This window comes from Mesoplodon bidens (assembly GCF_964165515.1).
Source record: "Mesoplodon bidens genome assembly, chromosome: 14".
In the NCBI taxonomy this organism is placed as follows: Eukaryota; Metazoa; Chordata; class Mammalia; order Artiodactyla; family Ziphiidae; genus Mesoplodon; species Mesoplodon bidens.
Window position 1 is genome coordinate 54655444 of NC_138170.1, and position 17215 is coordinate 54672658.

General features: G+C 38.8%; 1 protein-coding gene across 2 annotated transcripts in view; it reads right to left on the reverse strand.

Annotated features, from left to right (window-relative positions):
• MTA3 (metastasis associated 1 family member 3) overlaps positions 1–17215 on the reverse strand; it is a 158883-nt gene that overhangs the window by 54417 nt on the left and 87251 nt on the right. The gene's annotated exons all lie outside the window — the stretch shown is intronic.

Consider the following 17215-nt stretch of genomic DNA (forward strand, 5'->3'; position numbering starts at 1 on the left):
GACTTGTGTGGCCAACTGGCTCTTAAGATGTGTGACATAACAGAGCCTTGACATGAGCCTGTGCATTTGGCCTTGTGCTACTGACTTTTGTCAACAGAGGATGAGAGATACATGGACCAGATGTGGACCTAACCTGCAGCTTCTCACCTGAATCAGCACAGTACAGGTTCAGCAGAATCCTAGACTATCTGTACAGGGGTGCATGAGAAATTAATGTTTGTTGTTTATAAGCCAATGAAATTCTGGGCATTGTAATAGATACTGCATTTTCCCTTTTGAGAATTAAGAGCTTATTCACCCAGTGCTTAGAAGTGCTGTGAACAAACAGCCTACAGCTGCTGCTTCTCTTTGGAATGATCTCAAATTAAGAAAGTTCATCGCCCAAGGTCATGCCCTCTTCCTGGGGCAGCCAGCATCCAATGATGCAGGAGTGTAAAGGGTGAGGCCTTCATTCACACTGTATCAGAGCCTACCTTCTCCCTCTGTTCAATCCTGCCTCCGTCCCTTCTCTTCCACAGGTGTTGAGCCCAAAAGTACTCCCTAATAAACTTCCAGCATGCAAATCTCATCTCAGAATCTGTTTCCCAGGAACCCAATCTTTAACATGTGACATTATTTTGGTAATGGCTAACTGATAGCCATATATATTCAATACTATCGATTTGCTCAGTTAAAAGTTTTACAAAAAGTTTACATGTATAACTCCAGCACAAATTATAGCATTCAGACCATCAAATCTATTTTAAAATTAATGAGCATATGGTTTTTTCCAAGTAGAAATAAAAACTCTCATGAGTAAACCTCAAACCACGATCAAGGCAAAAATTTTTATATATGAGAAGTATGCCATCCAGTCAATTTTTGCTTCAATGCACAGTACTCAAAGCAAAATCCCTCATTCATAATCAGATTTGTTAAGCCCTGGTTGTCATTCACTCAAATCAATCTATAAACACCCAAGAGCTATGTTCTTATGTGTACTCATACCTTTTGATTATTACCACGAGAAAGCTCCAGGGGCAGCAGGCCATAGTAGCCCCATGGCTCTAATGTCACTTCCAAATCTACCCTGAGCATAACTGTGGGTTCTTCCCCCCAGCTCTGATTCCAGACACAAACCAGGCAAATATGGAATACAGCTATGTGGACACACTGGAGAACAAGCAATGCAGGGAAGGAGAGGCTAAGATAGTTCAGGAAGAGGAAGTATGAGAGATGAGCTTCCACACTGACCCGAGCTTTAACTTTGAGGTATTTTCTAAACTGCTACAAGAGAGAACAGACCAAACAGAAAGTTAGCTGTGACTATGCTGAGGTGAAAGTGGGCAAGACCTAGGGAGCACAATCCTCAGGAGGATTATATTCCAGGCCCTAAAGGAAATCACAATATGTTAAAATAATTGGTATCATACATGTTCTCTGATCACAACCCCCAAAGCAATTAAGATATTTATTTATTTAGACAGAACCACATTTCCTTGGAAATTAACTCTCAATCAAATGCAACATTATAAAGTAAATTAGGAAATACTTAGAACCAAGTGATAAAGAAAATAATACATATAAAAATATGGGATACAGAGGGACATTTAAAATCTTAATTACTAATAACAGAAAAGTAGATAAATGAAATTAATGGGCTAAAAATTGGTCTTTAAAGCTGGTATAGTTAATATCAGGGTAAAGCCAAAGAAAAGTAGAAGGAAGAAAATAATAAAGAGCAAAAATAAATTAAACAGAAAACAGACATACAATAAAGAAGATCAACTAAACTAAAATTTCATTCTTTTAGACAATAAAAGAGAAATTTCTGGCAAAACTATCAAGGAAAAAAATGGGAAATGACACATAAACAATAACAGGAATAAAAAGCTATTTATAACTACAGGCATCAAAAAATTTCCTAATTAAGAAATACTATCAGGGAATTCCCTGGTGGTCCACTGGTCAGGACTTCGCGCTTTCACTGCTGGAGCCCAGGTTCGATCCCTGGTCAGGGAACTAAGATCCCACAAGCTGCACCATGTGGCCAAAAAAAAAAAAAACCTATGAAAAGTTGGAAAATCTAAGGAAAAATGGAAAATCTCCTGATGTAACTGACCAAAAGGGACTTTTTTTTTTTTTTTTTTTTTTTTTGGCTGAACGCGGGCCTCTCACTGTTGTGGCCTCTCCTGCTGCGGAGCACGGGCTCAGGACACACAGACCCAGCGGCCATGGCTCATGGGCCCAGCCACTCCACGGCATGTGGGATCCTCCCGGACCGAGGCATGAACCCGTGTTCCCTGCATCGGCAGGCAGACTCTCAACCACTGCGCCACCAGGGAAGCCCCCAAAAGGGACTTTAATAGAATAAAAAATTACTCTAATTATTAATCAAATTATAACCACAACCCAAATGGAGCGACATGGTACAAAACAAATGGCCTGTGCTCTTCAAAATGCCACAAAAGAGAAAGAATGGTCACAAAAGAGAGAAAGAATGAAGAACCTTTCAGGATTGAAGGAAATTAAAGAGATATGACAAGTAAATGCAGTAAGTGATTCTCAAGTAGATCCCGGATGAGAAAAAAAATTTTTTTTCTCTTATTATAAAGGATGTTACTGAGACAACTACGGATCTGACTAAAGCCAGATTTATAGTACTATAAATTGTTAGTAATATTAAATCGTTATAGTACTATTGTTATAGTACTATAACAATGTTCATTTCCTGAATCTGCAAATTGTATTGTGGTTCAGTGAGAAAATATCCTTGTTCTTTTAGGAAATACCTCCTCAAATAGTACTTGGCGATAAAGGGACATCCATTCTGTAACTTACTCTCAAACTGTTCAGAAATAATAATAATATGTATACAGAGAAAGAATGATAAAGGAAACGTGGTAGATGTAAACATTTGGGGAATCTGGGTGAAGGGGAATACAGGAAGTCTTAGTGCTATTTTTGTATTATCTCAAAATACAAAAATAACAAGTTTTAAGAAATTATAACCACAAGGCTTCATTAACTCACACTTGTAAAATCCAAATCTCTTCACCCTAGACAGAAGTTAAAACAATTTTCATTGTATTTCTCCATAGTTCAATTCTACGGTGACTTTCTAATGTTTCTTATATTAGTTGTCAAATGCATGGGAGAAAAGTAAAGTAAAAGGCGACATACACCCAAAACAAAAAATGAAACAAAAACAAATTTAAGCTTAAGTTTAAAAGAAAGAGATGGATAAACAGACCTTAACACAAGCAAACAATTCCCCCTAAGACAGTCCGCAGTGTCTCTAAGCCCATTTAATAACATTTTAAATTTCTTAACTGCAATAATACATCATCAGACAAAAAGGAAATGTGCCTAATGTAGAATATTATTGCCTTAATGATGTATTTAGAAGGAAGGAAAATTTCACGTTTCATATTTTTTACTGCAGTGGTAGTCCATTAGTTCAAATTCTAATTTTACAGTCTTGGAAACATGGATAATACTGTTAAGTTTTAGCAAACTGAGTTTTAAAAATTATGTGAATTCTCATTTAATCAATTTTATATTCATTTTGAAGACTAGATTTTTTTAATGTGAGTTGATGTCTAAAATGTTAATCAGAAGATTCATATATTCTGCTGAGTACAATTTCTATAAATGATGTAATGACTATGATTTCCAAACTGTTCTCAATTCCTCAAAGCCCTAAATGAAGTGTGTGATTTGAACAGGAATCACAAAGAGAGTGAAGTGCATGGTCAACAGCTGGCATTTTTACAAAGAGCATCTGAAGAATAAAACTACTGTTGGTTAAATCAACCTTCTCTTATCAGAAAAATAAGTTAATTATCTTTTCTAAGTTCTTCTTGATGGGAAAATTTTTATTGTAAAAAGTATAGCTTGTTTTAAGCAGAAGATTTTAAACTGTATAGTGATTTCCTTGTAACAATTATATTAACATGCATGGTTAATTATAGCCTAATGACCATATTCAAACTTGATAACCTACTACAATGATAATAAATATGGCATGAAAAAACCACTTTCAGACAATCGGTAATGCTATAAAATCAGAAGAAAGTAAATGAGACTCAACAAAGATGGGGGGGCGGGGAATGCATCATTGTTATCAGCACAACAATAACAACTAGTATTTATTGAGCTCTGACATTGTGCCAGATACTGTTCCAGATGATCTACAAGTATTATCTTGTTTAATCCTCAAGTTGATATCAAAAGTTAAGTCAGAGACAGACTTTTCCAGAGGCTGGAGGAGGACACTGAGGCACCACCTACTTTCTCTCCTAGTGAGGACAGGGCCTCAAGAGCCAGAAGAGCCCAGTGTTTGTAAACATTACCTTAAATGAAGGTGCATAAACTGCTGAACGTAATTTCTTCTAGAATATTGATGGAAGCTCAAAAAGACTTGTGACATAGCATTAAATCAGTTGTCTTCCACCCAACCTGGACAGCCAATGGCACAGGGAGCTCTACGCTGCTCCAGAGAATGCAGGGGCCCAGGCCCAAGGCATGCTCTGGGGAGCCAATGCAGTTCCATCAAGTTCTATATGCTTGGATACGTATATCAGCAATTATAGGGGTATGTCTGCATACCCTCTTCTTGTCAATCCATAACCTCAGGGCAGATAGATTTTATTTCCACTGCAGATGAGGAAACTCAGACACGGAGGTTAATTAACTTGCATAAGGCTATATGGATCAAAAGCTATAGCTCTGGGCTTCCCTGGTGGCGCAGCGGTTGAGAGTCCGCCTGCCGATGCAGGGGACACGGGTTCGTGCCCCGGTCTGGGAGGATCCCACATGCTGCAGAGCGGCTAGGCCTGTGAGCCATGGCCGCTGAGCCTGGGCGTCCGGAGCCTGTACTCTGCGACGGGAGAGGCCACAAGAGTGAGAGGCCCGCGTACCGCAAAAAAAAAAAAAAAAAAAACAGCTATAGCTCTAAGGGGAAAAACAGAATCATAAAAGTAAATCCATTGGTACACCCAGGTCCATAGCAGCATTATTCACAATAGCCAAAAGGTAGAAGCAACCCAAGTTTCTATTGACAGATGAATGGATACACAAAATGTAATATACACATACAATGGATTATTATTCAGCCTTAAAAAGGAAGGAAATGCCGACATATGCTACAACATGGATGGCCTTTGAAGATGTTACGCTAAGTGAATAAGCAAGCCACAAAGGGGCAAATATTTTATGGTTCCACTTATATGAGGTACCTAGAGTAGTCAAATTCAGAGAGATGTAAAGTAGAATGGTGACTGCCAAGGCCTGGGGACTGTTTTAAGGATCTGGGTTTTTGCCCTAAGTGCAACTGAAAGCCACTAAGAGGATCTAAGATAGGGGACAGCAAAATCAGAATTGCATTTTTAAGAGACCAGATATAATATAGAATTAGAGATGTTCCAGCATGCAATTTCCTCCCTACTAAATCAACATAGCCTGACCTTTCTTAGAACCAGAATTTAGCATCAGGAAGCCTAAGTTTCTAGTCTTATATAAGTTACTTAACCATTATCTCTAATATAGTCTATCCCAGAAGATTTCTAAGGCCCCCCAAAACTCAAAAAGCTTTTATCTAGAATCCTACTCTCCAACCTGCTTTAGTCCTCAGAGTACAGACAAAAGAGAAATCCAGTATCTCTGCAATTACCTATTCTCCGAGAGAGAGGCTTTGTTCCAGCAATAGCTCCCTAACAGTGCACACGGCACTTGGCCCTTCCAGCCATGAACAGGAAGTAACAAGGCTAGAAAGTCCAAGAACTACTACTTAAGTAACTATTTCAGGGTTTACTCAGAATTCTAAGTAATTTTGTATCCACAATGCAGGGGGACAGGGGAGTGAATGTAAGGATTACTGCACACTAATTTTTCTTTCTTTGCAAATTGCACTAAGTATACTTCCCATTTTACTGAAACAAAGGTGAAATCTATGAAGCCTCTGTGGTTTTAATGTTTTAACAATTATAAATCTCATTATATGTCTTAGACTAGCGGTGTTTGAAATTCACAGCCCAGCTACCTGAAAATGAGGAAGTTACATCCAACAATCCTGCAGGCAGCTTAATTACCTGCTCCCAAAATATTACTGGTGATTTGATAAGTGGCATATATTGTCTTGGATAAACAGATATGTCAGATAGGAATGCTGAAAGCCGACTGCAGTCCTCACAGGACAAGCCACAGAGAAAATCACCTGAACAAGCTACCCAGGTCCCAGCAGTTCCACAACCTTGCCCTCTCCATGGTCTCCAGATCCATGCTCTGGTCACCTGACAGAGAAAGGTACTAACCTGACCTGTGCAGGCCTGTGAACACTGAAAGAAAAATAAAAGCCCAATTCTTCAAATTCAACTAAACAATGAATCCATTTTCATTTAATGGCACAAAACAACTTAGCAGCCTTTCATATGTTCTTCTTGGAAAACAATCTGCAAAACTCATCAACATATTACTAATTTTTAACCACTCCCATTCATTTTTACAGAAATGCCTCAAGATCTTATATTTTAACATCAAAGTAGAAGGCATGATATCACCAGGCAAACAAGATTAAAGGTGCAGGTCATGGCATCTGAAATAACAAGAGACAATGACTTCTTCCGGCTTTTGACTTCTAAAAGATGTCAATTTTATGCAACTGAAAATAATATAATCTCAACACAAGAACATACAGAAAGAGTCCAAGTGAAGTTGAACCTAGAATAGTTAGAGCAGGAAACCAAGACCCACAAGTGGTGACTCCCCTGGTGGCACAGTGGATAAGATTCCACACTCCCAATGCAGGGGGCCTGTGTTCAATCCCTGGTCAGGGAACTAGATCCCACATTCATGCTGCAACTAAAACTTCACATACCACAACTGAGGAGCCTGTCTGCCACAACTAAGAGCTGGTGCAACCAAATAAATAATATAAAAAAAAAAAAAGACACATAAATGTTGCAGACAAAAGAAGAAATCTTGGGGACTTCCCTAGCAGTTCAGTGGTTAAAAATCCACACTTCCACTGCAGGGGGTGTGGGATTGATCCCTGGTCGGGGAACTAAGATCCTGCATGCCACGCGGTGTGGCCAAAATAAAAGAAAATAAAATGAATTTTCAAAAAAGAATAAGGGGATTAGGAACCAAGACAGCAGAGTAGAAGGACGTGCCCTCACTCCCTCTTGCGAGAACACCAGAATCACAACTAGCTGCTGGACAGTCATCAACAGGAAGACACTGGAACTCACCAAAAAAGACACCCCACATCCAAAGACAAAGGAGAAGCCACAATAAGATTGTAGGAGGGGTGCAATCACAGTAACATCAAATCCCATAACTGCTGGGTGGGTGACTCACAGACTGGAGAACACTTATACCACAGAAGTCCACCCACTGGAGTGAAGGTTCTGAGCCCCACATCAGGCTTCCCAACCTAGGGGGCTGGAAACAGGAGGAGGAATTCCTAGAGAATCAGACTTTGAAGCCTAGTGGGATTTGACTGCAGAACTTCAACGGGGCTGGGGGAAACAGAGACTCCACTCTTGGAGGGCACACACAAAGTAGTGTATGCATCAGGACCCAGGGGAAGGAGCAGTGACCCCACAGGAGACTGAACCAGACCTACCTGCTAGTGTTGGAGGGTCACCTGCAGAGGCAGGGGGTGGCTGTGGCTCACCACAGGGACAAGGACACTGGCTGCAGAAGTTCTGGGAAGTACTCCTTGGTGTGAGCCCTCCCAGAGTCCACCATTAGACCCACAAAAGAGCCCAGGTAGGCTCCAGTGTTGGGTTGCCTCAGGCCAAACAAGCAACAGGGAGGGAATCCAGCCCCACCCATCAGCAGACAAGCGGATTAAAGTTTTACTGAGCTCTGCCCACCAGAGAAACAGTCAGCTCTACCCACCACCAGTCCCTCCCATCAGTAAACTTGCACAAGCCTCTTAGATAGCCTCATCCACCAGAGGACAGAGAGCAGAAGAAAGAAGAACTACAATCCTGCAGCCTGTGGAACAAAACCCACATTCACAGAAAGATAGACAAGATGAAAAGGCAGAGGGCTATGTACCAGATGAAGGAACAAGATAAAACCCCAGAAAAACAACTAAATGAAGTAGAGATAGGCAACCTTCCAGAAAAAGAATTCAGAATAATGATAGTCAAGATGACCCAGGACCTCAGAAAAAGAATGGAGGCAAAGATCGACAAGATGAAAGAAATGTTTAACAAAGACCTAGAAGAATTAAAGAACAAACAAACAGAGATGAACAATACAATAACTGAAATGAAAACTACACTAGAAAGAATCAATAGCAGAATAACTGAAGCAGAAGACGGGTAAGTGACCTGGAAGACAGAATGGTGGAATTCACTGCTGTGGAAGAGAATAAAGAAAAAAGAATGAAAAGAAAGACAGCCTAAGAGACCTCTGGGACAACATTAAACGCAACAACATTTGCATTATAGGGGTCCCAGAAGGAGAAGAGAGAGAACAGACCCGAGAAAATATTTGAAGAGATTATAGTCAAAAACTTCCTTAACATGGGAAAGGATATAGCCACCCAAGTCCAGAAAGCACAGAGAGTCCCATACAGGATAAACCCAAGGAGAAACATGCCGAGACACACAGTAATCAAACTGGCAAAAATTAAAGACAAAGAAAAATTATTGAAAGCAGCAAGAGAAAAACGACAAAGAACATACAAGGGAACTCCCATAAGGTTAACAGCTGATTTCTCAGCAGAAACTCTACAAGCCAGAAGGGACTGGCACGATATACTTAAAGTGATGAAAGGGAAGAACCTACAACCAAGATTACTCTACCCAGCAAGGATCTCATTCAGATTTGATGGAGAAATCAAAAGCTTTACAGACAAGCAAAAGCTAAGAGAATTCAGCACCACCAAACCAGCTCTACAACAAATGCTAAAGGAACTTCTCTAAGTGGGAAACACAAGAGAAGAAAAGGACCTACAAAAACAAACCCAAAACAATTAAGAAAATGGTCACAGGAACATACATATCGAGAATTACCTTAAACGTGAATAGATTAAATGCTCCAACCAAAAGAAACAGGCTTGCTAAATGGATATAAAAACAAGACCCACCTATATGCTGTCTACAAGAGACCCACTTCAGACCTAGGGACACATACAGACTGAAAGTGAGGGGATGGAAAAAGATATTCCATGCAAATGGAAATTAAAAGAAAGCTGGAGTAGCAATACTCATATCAGATAAAATAGACTTTAAAATAAAGAATGTTATAAGAGACAAGGAAGGACACTACATAATGATCAATGGATCAATCCAAGAAGAAGATACAACATTTAAAAATATACATGCACCCAACATAGGAGCACCTCAATATATAAGGCAACTGCTAACAGCTATAAAAGAGGAAATGGACAGTAACACAATAAGAGTGGGGGACTTTGACACCTCACTCACACCAATGGACAGATCATCCAAAATAAAAATAAATAAGGAAACACAAGCTTTAAATGACACAATAGACCAGATAGATTTAATTGATATTTATAGGACATTCCATCCAAAAACAGCAGATTACACTTTCTTCTGAAGTGCACATGGAACATCCTCCAGGATAGATCACATCTTGGGTCACAAATCAAGCCACAGTAAATTTAAGAAAATTGAAATCATATCAAGCATCTTTTCTGACCACAACACTATGAGATTAGAAATGATTTACAGGGGAAAAAATGTAAAAAACACAAACACGTGGAGGCTAAAAAATACGTTACTAAATAACCAAGAGATCACTGAAGAAATCAAAGAGGAAATTAAAAAATACCTGGAGACAAATGACAATGAAAACATGACGATCCAAAACCTATGGGATGCAGCAAAAGCAGTTCTAAGAGGGAAGTTTATAGCTATACAAGCCTACCTCAAGAAACAAGAAAAATCTCAAATAAACAATCTAACCTTACACTTAAAGGAACTAAAGAAAGAAGAACAAGCAAAACCCAAAGTTAGCAGAAGGAAAGAAATCATAAAGATCAGAGCAGAAATAAATGAAATAGAAACAAAACAATAGCAAAGATCAATAAAACTAAAAGCTAGTTCTTTGAGAAGATTAACAAAATTGATAAACCATTAGCCAGACTCACCAAGAAAAAGAGGGAGAGGACTCAAATCAATAAAATTAGAAATAAAAAAGGAGAAGTTACAACAGACACTGCAGAAATACAAAGCATCCTAAGAGACTACTACAAGCAACTCTATGCCAATAAAATGGACAACTTGGAAGAAATGGACAAATTCCTAGAAAGGTATAACCTTCCAAGACTGAACCAGGAAGAAATAGAAAATATGAACAGACCAATCACAAGTAATGAAATTGAAACTGTGATTAAAAATCTTCCAACAAACAAAAGTCCAGGACCAGATGGCTTCACAGGTGAATTCTATCAAACATTTAGAGAAGAGCTAACACCCATCCTTCTCAAACTCTTCCAAAAACTTGCAGAGGAAGGAACACTCCCAAACTCTTTCTATGAGGCCACCATCACCCTGATACCAAAACCAGACAAAGATACTACAAAAAAAGAAAATTACAGACCAATATCACTGATGAATATAGATGCAAAAATCCTCAACAAAATACTAGCAAACAGAATCCAACAACACATTAAAAGGATCATACACCATTAACAAGTGGGATTTATCCCAGGGATGCAAGGATTCTTTAATATACACAAATCAATCAAAGAGATAAACCATATTAACAAACTGGAGAATAAAAACCATATGTATCTCAATAGATGCAGAAAAAGCTTTTGACAAAATTCAACACCCATTTATGATAAAAACTCTCCAGAAAGTGGGCATAGAGGGAACCTACCTCAACCTAATAAAGGCCATATACGACAAACCCACAGCAAGCATCATTCTCAATGGTGAAAAACTGAAAGCATTTCCTCTAAGATCAGGAACAAGACAAGGATGTCCACTCTCACCACTATTATTCAACATAGTTTTGGAAGTCCTAGGCATGGCAATCAGAGAAGAAAAAGAACTAAAAGGAATACAAGTTGGAAAAGAAGTAAAACTGTCACTGTTTGCAGATGACATGATACTCTACGTAGAGAATCCTAAAGATGCCACCAGAAAACTACTAGAGCTAATCAATGAATTTGGTAAAGTAGCAGGATACAAAATTAATACACAGAAATCTCTTGCATTCCTATACACTAATGATGAAAAATCTGAAAGAGAAATTAAGGAAACACTCCCGTTTACCACTGCAACAAAAAGAATAAAATACCTAGGAATAAACCTACCTAGGGAGACAAAAGACCTGTAATGCAGAAAACTATAAGACACTGATGAAAGAAATTAAAGATGATACCAACAGATGGAGAGATATACCATGTTCTTGGATTGGAAGAATCAATATTGTGAAAACGACTCTACAACCCAAAGCAATCTACAGATTCAATGCAATCCCTATCAAATTACCAATGGCGTTTTTACGGAACTAGAACAAAAAATCTTAAAATTTGTATGGAGACACAAAAGACCCCGAATAGCCAAAGCAGTCTTGAGGGAAAAAAACGGAGCTGGAGGAATCAGACTCCCTGACTTCAGACACTTACTACAAAGCTACAGTAATCAAGACAATATGGTAGTGGCACAAAAACAGAAACATAGATCAATGGAACAAGATAGAAAGCCCAGAGATAAACCCACGCACCTATGGTCAACTAATCTATGACAAAGGAGGAAAGGATATACAATGGAGAAAAGATAGTCTCTTCAATAAGTGGTGCTGGGAAAACTGGACAGCTACATGTAAAAGAATGAAATTAAAACACTCCCTAGGGCTTCCCTGGTGGCGCAGTGGTTAAGAATCCGCCTGCCAATTCAGGGGACACGGTTTCGAGCCCTGGTCCGGGAAGATCCCACATGCCATGAGCAACTAAGCCCGTGCGCCACAACTACTGAAACCTGTGTGCCTAGGGCCCATGCTCCGCAAGAAGAGAAGCCACTGCAATGAGAAGCCCGCGCATCACAACAAAGAGTAGCCCCCGCTCGCCGCAACTAGAGAAAGCCTGTGTGCAGCAACAAAGACACAGTGCAGCCAAAAATAAATAAATTAAATTAATTAAAAAAAAAAAAAAAAAAAACACTCCCTAAAACCATACACAAAAATAAACTCAAAATGGATTAGAGACCTAAATGTAAGACCAGACACTATAAAACTCTTAGAGGAAAACATAGGAAGAACACTCTTTTTTTTTTTTTTTTTTTTTTTTTTTTTTGCGGTACGTGGGCCTCTCAATGCCGTGGCCTCTCTTATTGCGGAGCACAGGCTCCGGACGCGCAGGCTCAGCGGCCGTGGCTCACGGGCCCAGCCGCTCCGCGGCATGCGGGATCCTCCCGGACCGGGGCACGAACCCGTGTCCCCTGCACCGGCAGGCGGACTCTCAACCACTGCGCCACCAGGGAAGCCCAGGAAGAACACTCTTTGACAGAAATCACAGCAAGATCTTTTTTGATCCACCTCCTAGAGTAATGGAAATAAAAACAAAAATAAACAAATGGGACCTAATGAAACTTCAAAGCTTTTGCACAGCAAAAGAAACCATCAACAAGATGAAAAGACAACCCTCAGAATGGGAGAAAACATTTGCAAACGAATCAACGGACAAAGGATTAGTCTCCAAAATAAACAGCTCATGTAGCTCAATATTAAAAAAACAAACAACCCAATCCAAAAATGGGCCGCAGACCTAAATAGACATTTCTCGAAAGAAGACATACAGATGGCCAAGAAGCACATGAAAAGCTGCTCAACATCACTAATTATTAGAGAAATGCAAATCAAAACTACCATGAGGTATCACCTCACACCAGTTAGAATGGGCATCATCAGAAAATCTACAAACAACAAATGCTGGAGAGGGTGTGGAGAAAAGGGAACCCTCTTGCACTGTTGGTGGGAATGTAAATTGATACAGCCACTATGGAGAACAGTATGGAGGTTCCTTAAAAAACTAAAAATAGAATTACCATATGATCCAGCAATCCCACTACTGGGCATATACCCAGAGGAAACCATAATTCAAGAAGACACATGCAGGGCTTCCCTGGTGGCGCAGGGGTTGGGGATCTGCCTGCCAGTGCAGGGGACACGGGTTCGATCCCTGGTCCGGGAAGATCTCGCATTCTGCGGAGCAGTTGAGCATGTGAGCCACAACTACTGAGCCTGCGCTCTAGAGCCCACGAGCCACAACTACTGAAGTCCGCATGCCTAGAGCCCGTGCTCTGTAACAAGAGAAGCCACCGCAGTGAGAAGCCCACACACCGCAACAAAGAGTAGTAGCCCCTGCTCGCCGCAACTAGAAAAAGCCCGCGTGCAGCAACAAAGACCCAGCACAGCCAGAAACAATACATAAAATAAAATAATAAAATAAATTTATTAAAAAAAAAAAAGACACATGCACCCCAATGTTCATTGCAGCACTATTTAGAATAGCTGGGTCATGGAATCAACCTAAATGCCCATCGACAGACAAATGGATAAAGAAGATGTGGTACATATATACAATGGACTATTACTCAGCCATAAAAAGGAACGAAACTGGGTCATTTGTAGAGACGTGGATGGATCTAGAGACTGTCATACAGAGTGAAGTACGTCAGAAAGAAAAAAACAAATATCGTATATTAACACATATATGTGGAATTAGAAAAATGGTGTAGATGAACTGGTTTGCAAGGCAGAAATAGAGACACATATGTAGAGAACAAACGTGTGGACACCAAGGGGGGAAAGTGGCGGCGGGGGGGCGGGGGGCGGCGGTGGCAGTGTGATGAATTGGGTGATTGGGATTCACATGTATACACTGATGTGTATAAAATGGATGACTAAAAAGAACCTGCTGTATAAAAAAATAAATAAAATTAAACTTAAAAATTAAACAAAGAAAAGAATAAGGGACTTCCCTGGTGGTCCGGTGGGTAAGAGTCCGTGCTCCCAATGCAGGGGGCCCGTGTTCAATCCCTGGTTGGGGAACTAGATCCCACATGCATGCCGCAACTAAGAGTTCTCATATGACATGCTGCAACTAAGAAGTCTGCATGCCAGAACTAAAGATCCCGCATGCCTCAACTAAGACCCGGCACAACGAAAGTAAATAAATAAATAAACAAACAAATAAATATTTAAAAAACAAAAATAAATTAAAAAAACAAATCTTCAGTGCTGCCTGATCCAAGACAGACAACAATGATATTTAAACCCGAGCCATTTTAACAAGAATAAAACAGAAGACGTAATCTAGTGGAGAGAACTCCTCAGCAGGAGTTAAGATCCAAATCCTGTCTCTGAAACCAGCTGTACAAACAAGACAAAACAAAATTTCCTAAACCTCTGAGTATATTTTTGCTTAAAAAAATTTATAATGTAGTAAATAATTTCAGATAATGTAATTAAAAAGTGACTCCAAATTGCTAAGTATTAAAGGAAATAAAACAGAAGACACGGAAACACTGGAGGGTGTGAAAGTAATAAAAGGAGCATAATACGCAATTATTACAAGCAACACACACAAAATGATATTTAAACCAATTAAGGTATAAAGGTTGTATGCCCTTTAAAATGTTTCTTTTATAATGGCCTTCACTGACAAAAACAAACACTGTTTCTTGAAGACTCTGCCCTCTTCCAAAAGAAATTCATCCGCTGTCCCAGCAGTCACCAGCAGTGGGAAGCAAAGAGTCGCTGCCGCTGTGAACCAATAGCCAACACATCTGCTCTTCACCTGTCAGACCCATCTTCAGGCAAATCCCAGCCCCAATTGTCACAAGAGCTCTATCCCATCTCAGGAACAGGCTTTGCACTCTAGCTCCTCAGTGTAGAGGGAATTTGCTGGACTACAACAGAGATAGCACCCCCCTTTATAATCTGGGAAACATTATCTCTTAAGAACAGTGTTAAGTCACAAGACACTGGCTACATAAGTAACAGTATATACAAGGCAAGATCATGCAACATTAGAAGAAAACTTTGCAGATTCTTCTATGAAAGAGTGTTTATATTATACTGTTAGGAAAAACATGGGGTAGAGGGGAGACAAAATATAAAACTCTATTTTAAATAACTTCAACTATATATTAAAAATAAAGTGACGTGGAACTTGTCTTACCAGCTATCGGAATTTATTATACTGTGGTGCTTTCACAGGGACAAACAGATCAATGAAACAGAAGAGAATAGATTAAGAATCCTAAGCATATCTAGAACCATGAAATAAGATAGACGGGGCATTACAAAATCATGAGGAAACAACAAATTCAATAAAAGGTGTTGGAATAATTAATTTTCCACATGAAGAAAAACAAAATTAGACCCCTACCTCACTCCATTCTTAAAAATAAAGTCCAGATATATTTACAGTCTTAAATATGAAAACTTTAAAACTATTAGACAAAAATAGAATAATAATGTAAGTGAAGAATGTACAAAAGATACATGGATCTAAACTACAAAGAAGGAAAAATCTGAAGAGCCAATATGAAAATATGCTTAGCCTCATTAAGTAATCAGGGAAATATAAATTAAAATGAGGCGGCATCAGGTTAGTAAAAAATTTTAGTCTGAACATAGCAAGTGTCCAAGTGTTGAAGACAATGTAAGAAAATAGATGCAGAAAGAAAAACAGTCATTAACTTCTTGTGGGATTATAAATTTCTAGTATGGTATATAATAGAATAATTTGGCAGCACGTGGTCAAACTGAAAATGAGCACCACCCTACGAATCGCTATGAATAATTATTCCAATTCTAGTTACAGCCTAGAAAGCTCGCACACATGCTCAGAAAGGACATGTGTTAGAATTTCCAATGCAGCATTATGGGTAATAGCAAAGGAAAATGTTTTTAAAGTACTCCAGATGTTCACTGGTAAGAGAACACATAAATAATGTGGTGTAGTATTCTATGAAACAATACTACAAATACTACCAAGGAGTTAAAAATGAGTGAAAGAGGTACATATTTATTAACATGGCTACATCTCACTAATAAGCAAATAGCAAAATGTTACAAAGTAGATTTAAACACATGTCAAACAATGTTCATGTTGTTTTTGGAAATATCAATACATAGTAAAACTAGAAAAACACAGACTAGATACACAGCAGATTTGATATAGTGGCTGCCTCTTGTCAGGAGGCAGGGATGATCAGGGCCAGGGGTACAGATGGAGGATGGGGAATAGGATTAGGGAGAGAATATTAGGGATTTCATCATTAATATAGGGGTTGAAAATCCGTTTAATCCAAAGAACTAAAATGTTAACATCTGCTTTAGGTGGCATTGCATAGTATTTTATTATATTATCTTCTGTACTATTCTATAATTTGCTAGTATATTGTTTGCAATGCACAAAAAGTGGCTGAAAGGAAACATAAAATGGTAAGAATATTCTACTCTGGATAATGAGGACAAAACTTTTTTTTTTTGGCTGCTGTACTTTACTTTTTAAATTTTTTCATAATAAGAATAAACTAATTTTAGAATTGGGGGAAAAATTTTTAAACAGGTAGTGATTAGATTCCATGTAGTTCTGGTTCACATAAATACCTGTTGACAGGATTTAAGGTTGTTACAAAGTGACACGTGTACTCTTGCATGTTCAAAAAAGCACTCTAAAAGTGCTAAACAACCAAAATACAAACCTATTTTGAAACCCCTAAACTTTCATAAAATATTAATGTACCAACGGAGAGAACAAAACTTGTTTCTATAAACGACATTCTAGTCTTTGAGAAAGGACAGGGAAAAGGGTTCCTTAAAGGCTACAGCCTATTAATGCTTTCATCATCATCTATAATTGTACAAAAATACAAGAAAGAATTATAAGAAACAAATTTGTTGTGCATTCTAGTACAAGTTTTTACATTGTCATGATAAATATTTTGTGGAAAACATTTCAAATTGGAATATAATGAGAAAGTAATAAAACCTATCATCGTATTCCATTCCATCAGAAAACAAAATGCTAACTTTTATTACGTGTAATGAATATCAAACAACTTAACCTTGCCATACATCAGTTTCCTCATCTGTAAAATGAGCATCCTACCATGAATATCTCAGAGGGAGTGGCAATCAATACAGTTAAGGAACTTCAATAGGCAAAAACATGCAGGTCTGCTTTGCTGGAGGGTGCAGAGAAGGGAGCAAGTGCCAAGCCTGATGC